Source organism: Lepisma saccharinum, chromosome 25 (genome assembly GCF_977018435.1).
Source record: "Lepisma saccharinum chromosome 25, izLepSacc3.1, whole genome shotgun sequence".
NCBI classification, from domain to species: Eukaryota; Metazoa; Arthropoda; class Insecta; order Zygentoma; family Lepismatidae; genus Lepisma; species Lepisma saccharinum.
In genome coordinates, this window is record NC_139253.1 from 1395711 (window position 1) to 1409222 (window position 13512).

At 35.2% G+C, this 13512-nt stretch overlaps 1 long non-coding RNA gene across 2 annotated transcripts in view; it reads right to left on the reverse strand.

The window, feature by feature from the left end:
• The window catches only part of LOC145978627 (uncharacterized), an 88896-nt gene that overhangs the window by 27286 nt on the left and 48098 nt on the right, over nucleotides 1-13512 (reverse strand). For both annotated transcript variants that reach the window (XR_014440727.1, XR_014440728.1), the window contains exon 8: nucleotides 10687-10707. This is a non-coding gene — a long non-coding RNA (uncharacterized LOC145978627). The remainder of the gene's footprint in view (nucleotides 1-10686; nucleotides 10708-13512) is intronic.

The window sequence follows — 13512 nt, forward strand, 5'->3', positions numbered from 1 at the left end:
GAGTGTGGTTTGTAAAGCTTGTAAATCACTTCTTAATTTCTTGACTCTGACATCAAGCATCAGAATCTCATCACTGTGATCTTCATGTCTTGTATGGCCAAATATATCATTAGGCATTTTTGTTTTAGCGGTTATTTATTATTGAATATCTAATTCTTAATTCTATAAAAAAAGGGTATAAGCTTGTCATAGGATCCCGGGACCTCAATATATAAGCAGTCACCAGCAGAAACAGTATAAACAGTGCCAGAAATCATGTTTGAGTGCTTAATTCTATAAATATTTTTCCCTATTGAAATCTTGACATTACCCTCAGGGGTTGTAATAAATTGTAATTGTCCACCTACAGGTAATTGGTAATGATTTAAATTATTGTTAAATATGTACAATGTTTTACCTGTTTCATCATCAACATCTGTAAGTATGCTGTTCAGATGAATAATTAACAAAGCACTTAGTTTCGATATTATATCAGAAGAGGGTTGTGGTGTTGGCAGGTCCATAATAGCCTGTTTTTTGAACCCAAATAAGTTCATAGGCATGTTTATTTATTTCAAATCATGCTCTGTAATTGGGCATTGATTGCCATTTTTCAAATCACAATGACCCCATGGTAGAGTATGTATGCCACATGACAAAATGCATCTCTTATCATCATGTGGGTCCAGAGCCACTTTTGTTACAATATTTGTAGTTAACAAGTGATCCACACTCTGAATTCTATTTTCTGATGTTCTGATTGTGCTACATGATTTGAGGCAATTTTTGTAATCTTCAAATTCAAGCTCTTTGTCAACAATTACTCTGCCAATGCCCTTGGCTTTTTTGGCAACAACACCAATACATGTTTCAAAACTGTACATCTTGGCCCTTAACCCAGCAAATGCCACAATAACATCACCAAGTGTCTCATCTTTTAACTTGCCAGGCGCCTTTTTGTTGTGGTGTTGAATTTTTGAATGTTCACTGGTATCAAAATATTTAAACAATTCAGGCTGGGACATATCTTGATAAACATCTTCTGTTTGAATATCGAGAACAAAACTATCAGTGTCCATGTACATCAGTTTTACACGATCCTTATAAAAAGGCTTCAACACATCATAAAACAATTTTAACATGTGTAATTTGGCCAATTCCAATATCACAGTCCCTACATAAATAGGTTTATCAAACTTAATCTTTGTTTTTTTCATATTAAAAAGTGCCATATGCTCATCATAAATTCTTCTGTAATTGAAGTTGGGCTTTGCTATCAATTTTTTGCTCCGGCTGGGGTCAGTAATTATTTTAACATCAATATGTTTTCTGACATTTTCAATTGTTTTGCCATACACTGAATTTACCATCAATTTAAACAAGGTCTTATCAAATTGACTCATTGCAGATGTTCGAAGCTCTGTGTTTGTATCAATATATGGCTTCAACCATCTTGAGTGCCTGAACCTCAAAACTTTGCCAACTTTGCTCACTTGAACACCATGTTTCATCAGGAACTGGAGGTTTTTGTAATATATGACATAACCCTGTTTTGGCTCTAGAGTCATCATCAATTTCTTTTGTTTAGAGCCAGGTGAGCACTGAACCTCAGGAATTGGGGGCAGATCAGAAAATGTGTTGTGTAAATTATCTGGAATTGTCAGATCAACCTCTAAGAACAGCCCATAGTTACTGTCATCAAAATCCTTAAGATCTTCAATATTGAAATATTCAACCCACTCAAGCCCTGGATATGGCAGTTTATCCATCATAGCATAACCATAGAGGCTGTTGGCATCTACATACAGTATATAATTTGATGGCAATGCTGGATCATAATCAGGAATATATTTGTTATTAGCTCTGGCATATCTCTGACAGCATTGCACCATGCCCCCTCTTATACATTGCTCCATAAACAGATACATATCCTGATCTTGGATCAGATCCAATTGCATTTTAGTGTTTAAAAACATTGCAGACCATGCTAGGCCCGGAGCACTGTAAAAATACATTGGATCCAGCTTATAATTTTGCATGGAAGATTTTCTAAATGCCTGCAGTATATCAGCTAAGAGGGTCACATCAAGTTTTAAATATGCCTTGTGATAATCACCAAATGTCTGGCATTTTAAGTTGTTCCACATCAAATGGGCATGGTGATAATCATCATCAGTGATTCCAGATCCTCTGATTTTGCTGTAAAACTCTTGTTGTGGTGGCAGAGAACACTCATCAAATTTAGAAAAATCTGTAACATAATCATATGGATATACACCCTTCCGCCTAATTAATTTCAGGTCCTGATTTGGAAACAAAGCACATGTGATTTTGAATTGATCATCAGATAATTGAGTGGCCAGTGTAGCCAGGCTAGCTGATAAAATTCTGTATGAATCAACAAATCTTAAGTGAATAGGAACACCATTAACTTTAATTATTTTGCTAATAGCAATATATTTCTCATCATTTTCAGCTAAAATATTTAAATTCTGCTTGTCAAACCCCTCGTACCTGATGAAATGATGGAAATCATAATTGGCACCATGGCAAAATATGGGGACAAATTTTGGTCTCTGGATCTTAATATTACAGCTATTACACAGGGCCATTAAGAATTTACCATCTGTATGGGAATGGTGATGTACCTTGATATTTATATCTGAAAATTCAGAATCACATACCGGGCATTTTTCTGCATTGTTGAAATCTTCATTCTGTTTCTCTGTTAAAGGCAACATGGGTTTTGATTTTAATAAGATATTAGATGCTATGTTATGGCACTCATTTTCTATTCTATGTGCAAATTTTTTGATGGCATCTGGTCCCATGTATAAATATTCTTTACTAACAACACCATCCTGTACAACAACATAATAAAAACTAGAAGGTTCATGTAATTGATATGATGTATTTCAAGATTCCTCAGGGTCTGGGCTAGAGAATGCAAGAGGTTTGAGATTTGATTCAAAATCACAGACTATATATGCTGGGTGTTCCAACAAGGCTTCAAATTTTTTAAAATTGGCTTTTTCACTTGGCATTGGCATCACCATATGAACAGGTTTATGGTTGCCACAGTATTTCAGATGCTCAATTAATTTGTTTTTAGCAATTTCTGCATTCACTTTACAAACCCCATTTATTATCTTTTTACCATCAAATACAGTCAAACATCTTCTGCACAACTTAAATATTCTATTAGATTTGTCTAGTTGTGTTCTGACTAAAGCTTCAAGATTATGTATCAGAGTGTAATGATATGTGTCATCCCCTTCAATTAAGAGCAGATCAAGCGGAACAGCAGAATCATCATCAAATGTACTGATTCTGAGAGGTTCTATCAAGCAATTGCCACGGCCAGTAGAACAAATAAATACATTAATAGATAATTGTTTACCATTGATATCCCGGGCCTTTTTTTTCAAATTTATCAATATTCTGAACAGACATTGGATATTCTAAACCCTCTATTGCTTCATTAAAAATATGTTCATGCTGTTTATAATAACTTATTCTCTGAGGATTCCTTGAAACTGGAAACAAAGCAGCTAAAATACACCACAAAAAGCATTTCTCATCATTATTTTCTATATTAACCACGGCTCTTTTGTTTTTAATATTGGCAGGTAATGGCAGATATGTAGATCCTTGTAATGGGCTGAATTCAGAAATATTAACATATAACTTGTGTGGAGAACCGCATAGGCTCCATCCAGACCCTTTTGCTGCAAATTCAGAGTGTTTAATATTCAATTGATCTATCAAACTGCTTATTATTTTGTCTGAATTTGCATTTGAATATAAAGGTACAGTTTCTGTTATGTGGGGCTGTGTAAATTTTGTGCCATTTGGTTTCTTATATTGTGTAAACAATTTGAGGGACAGCTTATAAGAGCCATTTTGTACATTTAGAATTGCCTGCACATCAGGATTTATACTGTTCAAAAAATTCTTAATGTCACATCTTGGCTCTGATTTAAAACAGTGATCCCTAAGTTGGCCATTAAAACTGCTATGGATAGGTGGTGCATAGCGTGGCTGCTTTGCTGCTCTAGCATTAACAGGTGTTTCATGCGTCCTTTTCAGACCAGATGTAGATGGTTGTGGGGGCAATGTTGATGACTGTACATAAGAATTACACCTATGCCTTTTGTAATATGCCTTGCTTAATATTTTATGGCATCTTGGACACATTTTTGTGGCCTTTCTGCATTTCTTACGGTCGCAAATATGCCGGTGCCTAGACCAATTAGAACTAGATATATTTTTATTACACTGATTGCAATATTTTTGATTTGGCATTTTTGTTGTTTGTTTATATAAAATTTCTTGGTCCAAAAAAACAGAACTATGGACAATATGCCAAAACAATTATAACAGCAGTTAGTGGCTGAGCTGATATTTTTATACCCAGACAACAGCAGAAACTATGCTCTGGTGATCCCCAATATAGAGTAGTTTTTGCTCTATTATGCTGTTGTACAACACACTTTACCAGGTTTTAAACCTCAGCTGTATATCAGCTAGCAATAAATATTCTCAAAATATCACATGTGAGGATATTATTCTGCCACATGTATTTTAATCTTACACATTTTACCAGAGCCTCAAACCCGGAGCCTCTTGATTACAAGGCAATAATACCAACACTTTGCCATCAGGAGAGGCCTCACATTTTACCAGAACTCAAACCCAGAGCTCTTGTTTACAAGGCAACAATATTAACACTTCTCCATAGGGGGGCCTCAAACAGAGAAGCCTATTGATTACAAAGCATATAAGCCATGGGACTATGTCCACATGCAATACACATTGAGCAGCAGAACCCAGGAGTTATGAGCTCTATATCAGCTAAATACAATTCAAAGTTGGACTTTGAAATGTGCAATGAATATTTCTGTAATTCTCTCTCGGTATATATTATCAGAACAAAGCAAAACTTGAATCCAATTCAGGCATATATGTAAACATGCAAGAGGCCAATGTTCTTTTTACTAAGAATTTCCCTTGGAGTTAATAGCATGATGGCATGGCAATTTTCCCTGAAAGGGCACAGTGTAGATTTTATCTCATGCATGCAAGCAAAAATCTCCCAGGCGTGCATAATTTATTGCTGGCCAGGACATGTAACTGATCAAAGATTAAAAAAAAACATGAAACCAATTTGCTTGCCTGCCCTTGTTGTATTGTATTGATTTGTAAGTTGTAGAGGATGAGAATATAAGCATTTTTGCCCTAGTTTTAAGTATAGTCAAAACAATATCAAGGGGGGCATATTTTTGACAAGTTTATGGACAACAAACTAAGAGATTCAGCTTTTACACTCATTGGCAAATCTGTCTAAGAGGAGTTCTTCATTTCTACACTAGGATTCAAAATTCTTTAGATTTAAATATGTACACACATAGCCGATTGGGCTATATGCCCTTTTTGTCTTAGTTTTACGTGTAGGCAAATCTGTCTATTAGGGTTCTTCTTTTCTACACTAGAATTCAGAATTCTTAGAATTAAGAGCTTATCACACTTGAAGAAATAGGGAATAAGGGCATCTTGGCATAGTTTTAAGTGTAGGCAAATCTGTCTATTAGGGTTCTTCTTTTCTACACTAGAATTCAGAATTCTTATAATTAAGAGCTTATCACATTTGAAGAAATAGGGAATAAGAGCATCTTGGCATAGTTTTAATTGTAGACAAATCGGGCTGTTTAATCATATGAGCTCTTCTTTTGTACAATTTTTGTGCTTATAATATATACTTTCATACTACACATTCTCTTTCCATCACCACAATTGCTCCTCCTTTATCTGCTTGCTCTATAACCATATCATTTCTTGTCTTGATTTTCTTCATCCCTTCCCTTTCTTTTTGACTCAAATTATCTACTTTTCCTTGTTTTCCCATTTCTTTCTTCAGTATGGCTGCTGTTCTTCTTCTAATATTGTCTCTTTCTGGTTCTTCTTTTATATGGAGCACTGCTTCTTCAATGTCATATATAACTTCCTCATAATCTACATTTCTTTCTTTAACTTTCAAACCTCTTCCTAGTTTTAAAAAAGCTACTTCTTCTTTTGTTAGGTCTACATTCCCTATTACCACAACTCTTCTTCTGGTATCCTCTTCTTCCTCCTCTTCTCCTCTATCTTCTTTCCATCCTAGTCCCTCTCCTTTCTTCTTTAATTTTATTTTCATTTTCTCTCTAAATTTCTCCTGCCAGATTTTCATTTTATGAAATGTATATTCTCTAGTAAAAATTGTGAGACAGTCTTCAATAGCTTTTTCAATTCTTGTCAGGTTCTCCTTTATTATCTTTATCTCCTTTCTTCTTGCCCTTATTTCATTCCATATCACTTCTTTTTCCATTTTCTGAACCAATATCCTCCATCTCCTGGTGTTGCAAACCACTCCCTTCTACTTATTTTTAATCCTTTAGGCGCTGTGCCTCTCTCCAAACATTTTCTCTTCTCTTCTCTTGTTCGTCTTTGTGTATTTCTTTCCTCTTCAAGTCCTTCCAGTTGTTAATTTTCCTCATCAGCCTTGGAAAATGTCCAATTATAACACCATTAAGCCTTGTTTCCATGATTATGAAAAACTGAATATGCTGACCAAGGCAGTAATTTATTTTATTAAAAACATAAACTAAACATAACGCTTCAACCTTCTAGCAAGGTGTTCTTCAGACTCTGTATCAAGTACAAAAGTAACAAGATACAAAAACAGGGTATTCTATATACACAAACATAACTTCCTCCAGACTATTTAGAAAGTTGTTTGGAACTTTCTAGCAGGTGACTTTCACTTGCCAACACTATTTTCACCTAAAAGCCTAAACACAATTACTTCCATATAGAACGTGGTTGGACTTTTAATCTCACGCTCTTTTCCCTTCATTTTTCTTCCTTCTCCTCTCCTCTTTCTCTCTTGTCCTTTCCACTCTTTCTAACATCTTCTTCCATTCTTTGTTTAACTTCAGTTCCACATTCCAGTTCATGAATGGAGGGGTGGGGTCCAAGCACTGAGACTGCAGGCTGGCTATCTCGGTCTGGAGGCGGGAGTTGAGTGTGGACTGCAGAGCGTGCAGGTCGCTCCGCAACTTCTTGACCCTGATGTCTAGCATGAAGAGCTCGTCGCCGTAATGGTCGCGTTTCGTGTGGCTGAAGATATTGCTAGCCATTGCTAATATGGTTATTTATTATAGAGTAGGTGATTCGCAACTCGATGAAGAGAGGGATGAGTTTGTCGTAATCACCCATAAGCTCGAAACACACATCGTACGTGGTAGCAGTGTCCATCCTATCGTGCTTGATGCGATAAATGTTTTTGCCGAAGTAAATCTTGACTTCACCCGCATTCTTCGGATTCACTATTATCTGAAGATTGCCGCTGAGCGGAATTTTGTAGAAATTGAGGTTGTTGTTGAAGACGTGAAAAGTTTTGCCAACGTCGTCATCGTATTTCATCCAAATGCAGTTTCAGTGAATGATTAGCAGCCCGCTCAGTTTGGACAACATAGACGGTAACAGGTCGAAGCTTGGCGGTGCAGCCTGACTCGATGCTTCCATGACAGACTGGTTTTTGAACCCGAACAAGTTCATAGGCATGGTTATTTTATATATATATTTGCATAGAGCAAGGGTGGCAGTGCATTATCTTAATTTGTAGAAGCATTGCAACATTTAATGTTAGTTGGCTCCTTCCCCTTTTACAAATTAAAAATTGCATTTTCATTATGTGTGTGTAGGACAGAAGTATGCATATTTCCGTTCATAGTGTATGAAATTAGTTACAAAATAAAACACATCGCACAGGAGTACAAAAAAAAAAGAAGCCCAACCTGCCCCAATATTGCTTAAGGTTTGGTTCACATTCGATAGATAGTGGTCAATTTTGGTAATCGCTATTGAAATATTATATTAGGCGACAGCATGTCAGCCGCGCATTACACAGGAGTGAAAAAATATGGCAATCAAAACTGCACCACTGTTGCCAGTTAAGTTTCGTTAATAAGTATTAGATCACAGTCAGTGTTGCTAACTCCTATTTGTAGATTACCTTCTCCTTGTAACAGATTGTTTACAGAACGTTCCGGGAAGAAAGAAGCAAAAGCAATTGAAACACCCCTTTTTGAAATAATAAACTGAGTCCGGTACACAAAGGGAAGTAAGCGCTCGTGAATTTGCGCGCGGAGTAGTTGAAGCAGTTGTCGCGGAGAAGTTATATGTGAGAGTGATTTTTCTTATATTTATTTTACCAAGATAATCTAAAGTACTGGTGTCAACTCTTGTATTGGGTATACTCATGTAAACCAAGAACCACCAGCGAATTAGTGTGAACCTTTAATTATTTTTTTTGTGAAGTTATTTCTTAGTTTTCTTCTGTAATAAATGAAAGTAAAGGTAATTGATTATTCTTTTCTTCAAACATTAAAATCTATAAAAATATTTGAAATCAGTTTATCTCAATCGAACTGTAATTAAAAATCAAGGCTACGTCTAATAATAATAATAATAAAGATAAAATCACGTTTTATTGTTATATCCTGTAAAATATCATATGGTACAATTTTTGTGGGGTGGGTTAGCAACACTGACGAGTCCCAATTGATTGCGTCTTATATGTTTTTTTTTATCGTCAGGGGGCTCCATGAGACCCAAATAATGGCGCAGAACCCGAGCATATACAATACTCCAGGCATCGGGTACAACGTCACAAAACGTACGAGTACCCCAGAACGTGCAAATGTCCACTCTAGAGAAACAAATGAAAGCTTTTTCCCTGACTAATAATAAGGTTGTTCAAACCATCACAGCATGTAATAATTTCATGCAAAAGCTACAAGTTCTCCGAGAACAAATGGTTCAAAACGTTCAAAGTCCACCTCAATCGTTTCATTTAATCGCTTTAACCAAGAACTTTCAAATAGAGGAGAAAAAGGGAATTACCGATCGCATATTTTTTTCGCTTTGCGAAAAATATAATTTAATCCCTAGAGCACTCATAAATACCAACTCACCTATTTTGCCTGCCACTAATCCTACAACTTACAAGATGAAAATAAACAAAGGAACAATACTAGGTCATTGAACTAGTGGTGAAATAATCATGCCATTTCAAGGCCAACCCATTGTTGAATGACCATCTTAGTTAACACTGCCAAAGAACACTACGCCGAAACCCTTTTAATTAATTTATTGGACTATATTATGTAATGGCCTGCGGTGGTGTCCCGCCTAGGGATGTTGGCATTCCCTCACACACACACAAACACACACACGTGTTTGCTAAACTTGAATGTCTGCCTTTATCATCCATTAAGCTGTCTATCGCAATCACAAAATTGTTCATCGCAAATATCGCAATACCTCTCGCAACTCTCTATAAACCGTCTATCATAACTGTTCCGCAAAAACTACTCCCTCCTCTCCCACGACACACTATTTATTTCTTATGAATATCCATTTCGCGGAAGTCGGGTAAAAGCACTTTTAATAAAATGCTGAGTTGTCCCCAGGCAGGAACCGAGTCAACGGAACCCTGGCAGACCATATACAGCAGACAGTATTTATATTTTAGGTTAATTCACGACGTTTTCCTAACTCTCTAGTATGAGATTTACTGGATGAAATCTATGAAGCAATACGGACAATGAAATATTTCCTTCTTTCCCATGAATCAAAGAATAGACCCTCGGTTTGTAGCCTGCAATAACCACTCAGCCTCTATGTTCACAAACTTATATAAACTATAATGCCATTTAATGTCATCAAAATTTAAAAATGCAATATTATATGCTGTAATTAGCTATATTATTATATATATTATATATTATTTTTATATATATATATATATATATATATATATATATATATATATATATATATATTATAAGACTTTAATTCACCGACCTCCGTAGCGGAGTGGCTATCACAGCACACTACGACACCACGAACCCCGAGTCGAATGCCATGGGTGTTCCTTGTGAGTGTCCCTTCATCATATTTCATCCTCGTCTCCGCGAGTGGCAGAAAAGCGAAGTAAGACAAATTAATTCAATCAATCAAAAGCTTAATAATTATTGGAGAACTATTAAATTTTATACCAGTGTATTTTTACTAGAGTTTCACCATAAAGATTAAATTTTCATAATTAATTTCTTGTGCATATAGAATCTAATTATGACAGTATTTTGGAACGATTAGTGCATAATAATATACAACTGTGTAGTTTTGGTTTGTTTGATTTTTACCTTCCAGGACACAACATATTCAAAGTTAAATTATATTAACTCTCGGGTTTTAGTTTCAAATAACAAATATATTTTTATTCATTTCTATATTAATATCTACAGTATACTGTCACCGACATCTTTAAGTTCAGAAAATAAAATAAATATTAATGTCATAATTAAATGATTAATATTGGTGTCTTGTAGTTCATATAACATTTTGTATTATGATTTGTTTTAGTTTACATGTTTGTGAAAATAGCCAGCAAATCTAATAAATTCAATTTGTTTCTAAAAACTACAGATTTCGAAACTCACATTCAACACTATTGGGTTGTTTGTTATGTATATCTATATTTTCGCAAACTAAGATATAAAAGAATTATATTTATAAAGCGAAACTTCAATGTTTCAAAAAATATCACTTATTAAATAAAAATGAAACATAATAAAGAGCAGTCAATAAAAATGTGACGCATACCTTCATGACTGTGCGAATGATCTAGAAAGTATTAAAAATACAAAAGTAATTAATCGTGACACAATATAATACAACCATATATATTCATGAATATCAAAATACGTGACTTTCACAATTGTTATTGAATATATATATGAATGTAAGAAAAAATATATGAGGTATAAAGAAAGGAATAAATTATAGCCGCTTTTTAGGAGGTTAAAAAATAACAATTAGATTAGTTACTTGTACTACTTCCACAGACAAGAGATGATTATGATAGTGGTAAATGTTATTAGGAAGAGGATTGTGTGAATGAATATTAATTCTTCTTTCATAGAGATCTACCATTTAGAGCAAAAGTTTGAGAAATGATGTGACCTGTTTCGCTACAAATAACTAAATAGCCTATATATGATATATTATATGGATGTTTAACTGTTCATTCATTTTGTTGCATGTAATAAAGATTAAGTTCATACTATAAACTATTGATTCACATTTGTCTTCTGAATGGTTTCAATAAATAACTCCAGATGTGAATAATAAGCTTTTAATTGGCCAAACGTTGTAGCGGAGTTGCTAACACAGCACACAACGACACCAGAAACCCCGAGTCGAATGCCATGGGTATTCCTTGTGAGTGTCCCCTCAAGAATGTCTTCATATTTCATCCTCGTCTCCGCGAGTGGCAGAAAAGCGTAGTAATACACATTAATTCATCCAATCAAAAGCTTAAAAATTATTTCAGAACTGTTAAATTTTATATCAGTGTATTTTTATGTTTGTTTCACCATAAAGATTAAAATTTGATAATTAATTTCTTTCGCACATTGCATCTAAATATGACAGTATTTTGGAACGATTAGTGCTTAATAATTATGACAGTTGTATCATTTGATTAATTTTGTACTCGAGTGTATTGAGGTAGGAACGTCGCTGTGACGTGGTAGACTACCTCAGAGCTCCTCATGCCTCGTGGCTCGAGCGAGGTGGAAAGGGGGCGGTGCTAGCAGTTAAAACGGCAGATCGCTTGACGTCGGACTGGGTAGCGGGCAGTGGCTCGACTTTTGTACGGGGTGTAATACCTGCAATTACGTGTTCGTATTGAATAAATAGTAAGTTAAGGAAACTGATTCTTATTACTTCCCGTCGTCATAAGTATGGCGCACGAACAGGAGGACTCGATCGTCTACGTCGTTAGAATCTGGTTGTAGCTGTTAGATGGAAGAATTCAACTTTTTCGTCTGTGATGTTGGAACGTAAGTACTGAACTTTTTCTATGTGGAAAAGAAGAGTGACGAATAACTTTATCGTGCTGTGATTGTAGCACCGAAATTATAAAATAGTTGTACTGAATACTGCGACTAAAATTCTTAGCCAGCAGTAACGGAAATTGAAAATGGCTACAAAAAGGAATTGGAGTTTCTCTTTAAACAATTTGAATCTAGACTCGCGGAACAAGTTAGTAGTGTGAAGGCCGATATTAACAGTGTTGAAAGTAACGACAAAACGGATATTAATAGTGTTGAGGCCAGTGTAAGTAATGTAGGCACCAGCATAGGTCTCTTAAGGCAAGACTTCGAATTATTGGAAGCACGAGTCGAAAAGAAAAATGTCTGATAATTTGGTCGAAACAAAGGAATGCGCCCATGAACTAAAGGAACAAGTGGTCAACTTGAGAACGAAATTGGAAGAAAAGATAAACGAGGTTTCTGTTAAGTGTGTAAATCAACATAAAAAATTGAGAGAGGTTTTCGATTCTCATGTAAAACAGGTAGAAAATGAATGCGTAGAAATTAAGAAAACACTCGAAATAAATCAAAAGAAGTTTGAAAGTTTAGTCAACCTTGTACATGGAAATGAAAGTAGTATGAAGGAGTTGTTTAATAACATTAGTGGACATGAAGTTGCTATTGCTGAGTTGAATAGTAAATTTAACGAAATTAGTGTTAGGTCTGGACAAACTATTCAAGATCTAAACTTGAGCGTTCAAACCGTTCAACAGAAAATATCTAGTAATGACATTACTGTTAAGGGTTGCTTACAACAACTTAGAGAGATTACTAACAAATATGAGGTTCTAGATGATAAGCTGGAGAATATTCGGTATCAAGTTAGAGATTTAACGAATGATTTTTCCATTTTAAGAGTAAGTGCTGAACCGGTAAAATCTTCTGTAGGATTAGAAACTAGAGTACAAGGCTTAGTTAGTCCTGATGCTTCTAGATTGTCTGAACAGCAAAGGGAAGCAAAGAAAGCTTCTTTACCCATTGAAAAAACTGAATATATCACGTTTAGAAAGCAAAGACCATTACGTAAAGGAGAATCTGATTCAGATGTAAAATCTTCTAGCTCTGAAACTAAAGTTCAGTTAAGGGGGCTTAAACGTAAATCTGTAAGTAGCTATAAGACAGGTAGAGTTGCGAAAAGCATGTCAAGAGATGAATTTCATGATAGTAGTTCGGAAAGTGGAACTGATCACAAAAGTAGTAGTTACAGAAGGAAGTTTGTACCTAGTACACTTAAGTACTCCGATCTAGATAGGTTACCTAAATTTACTGCAACTAAGATGGATTATTTGGCATCACAATTTCTTCAAGAGGTTGAGGATCGCTTGGATATGTTAAATGTTCCCAAAAAAGATTACATGAAGTATGTACCAATGCTTTTGAAAGGTGTTGCTAAAAATTGGTTCTCTCAGGAGAAACTACACATTGTAGATTATAGTTCTTTTAAGGTTCTTTTCCTTAATGCCTTTGAAAGTGCATCGTGGAAGTCAACATGTCTTGCAAATGTCTTGTGCAAGAGATACAGTAAACAAAGTAGACAAACTCTGTTAAATTA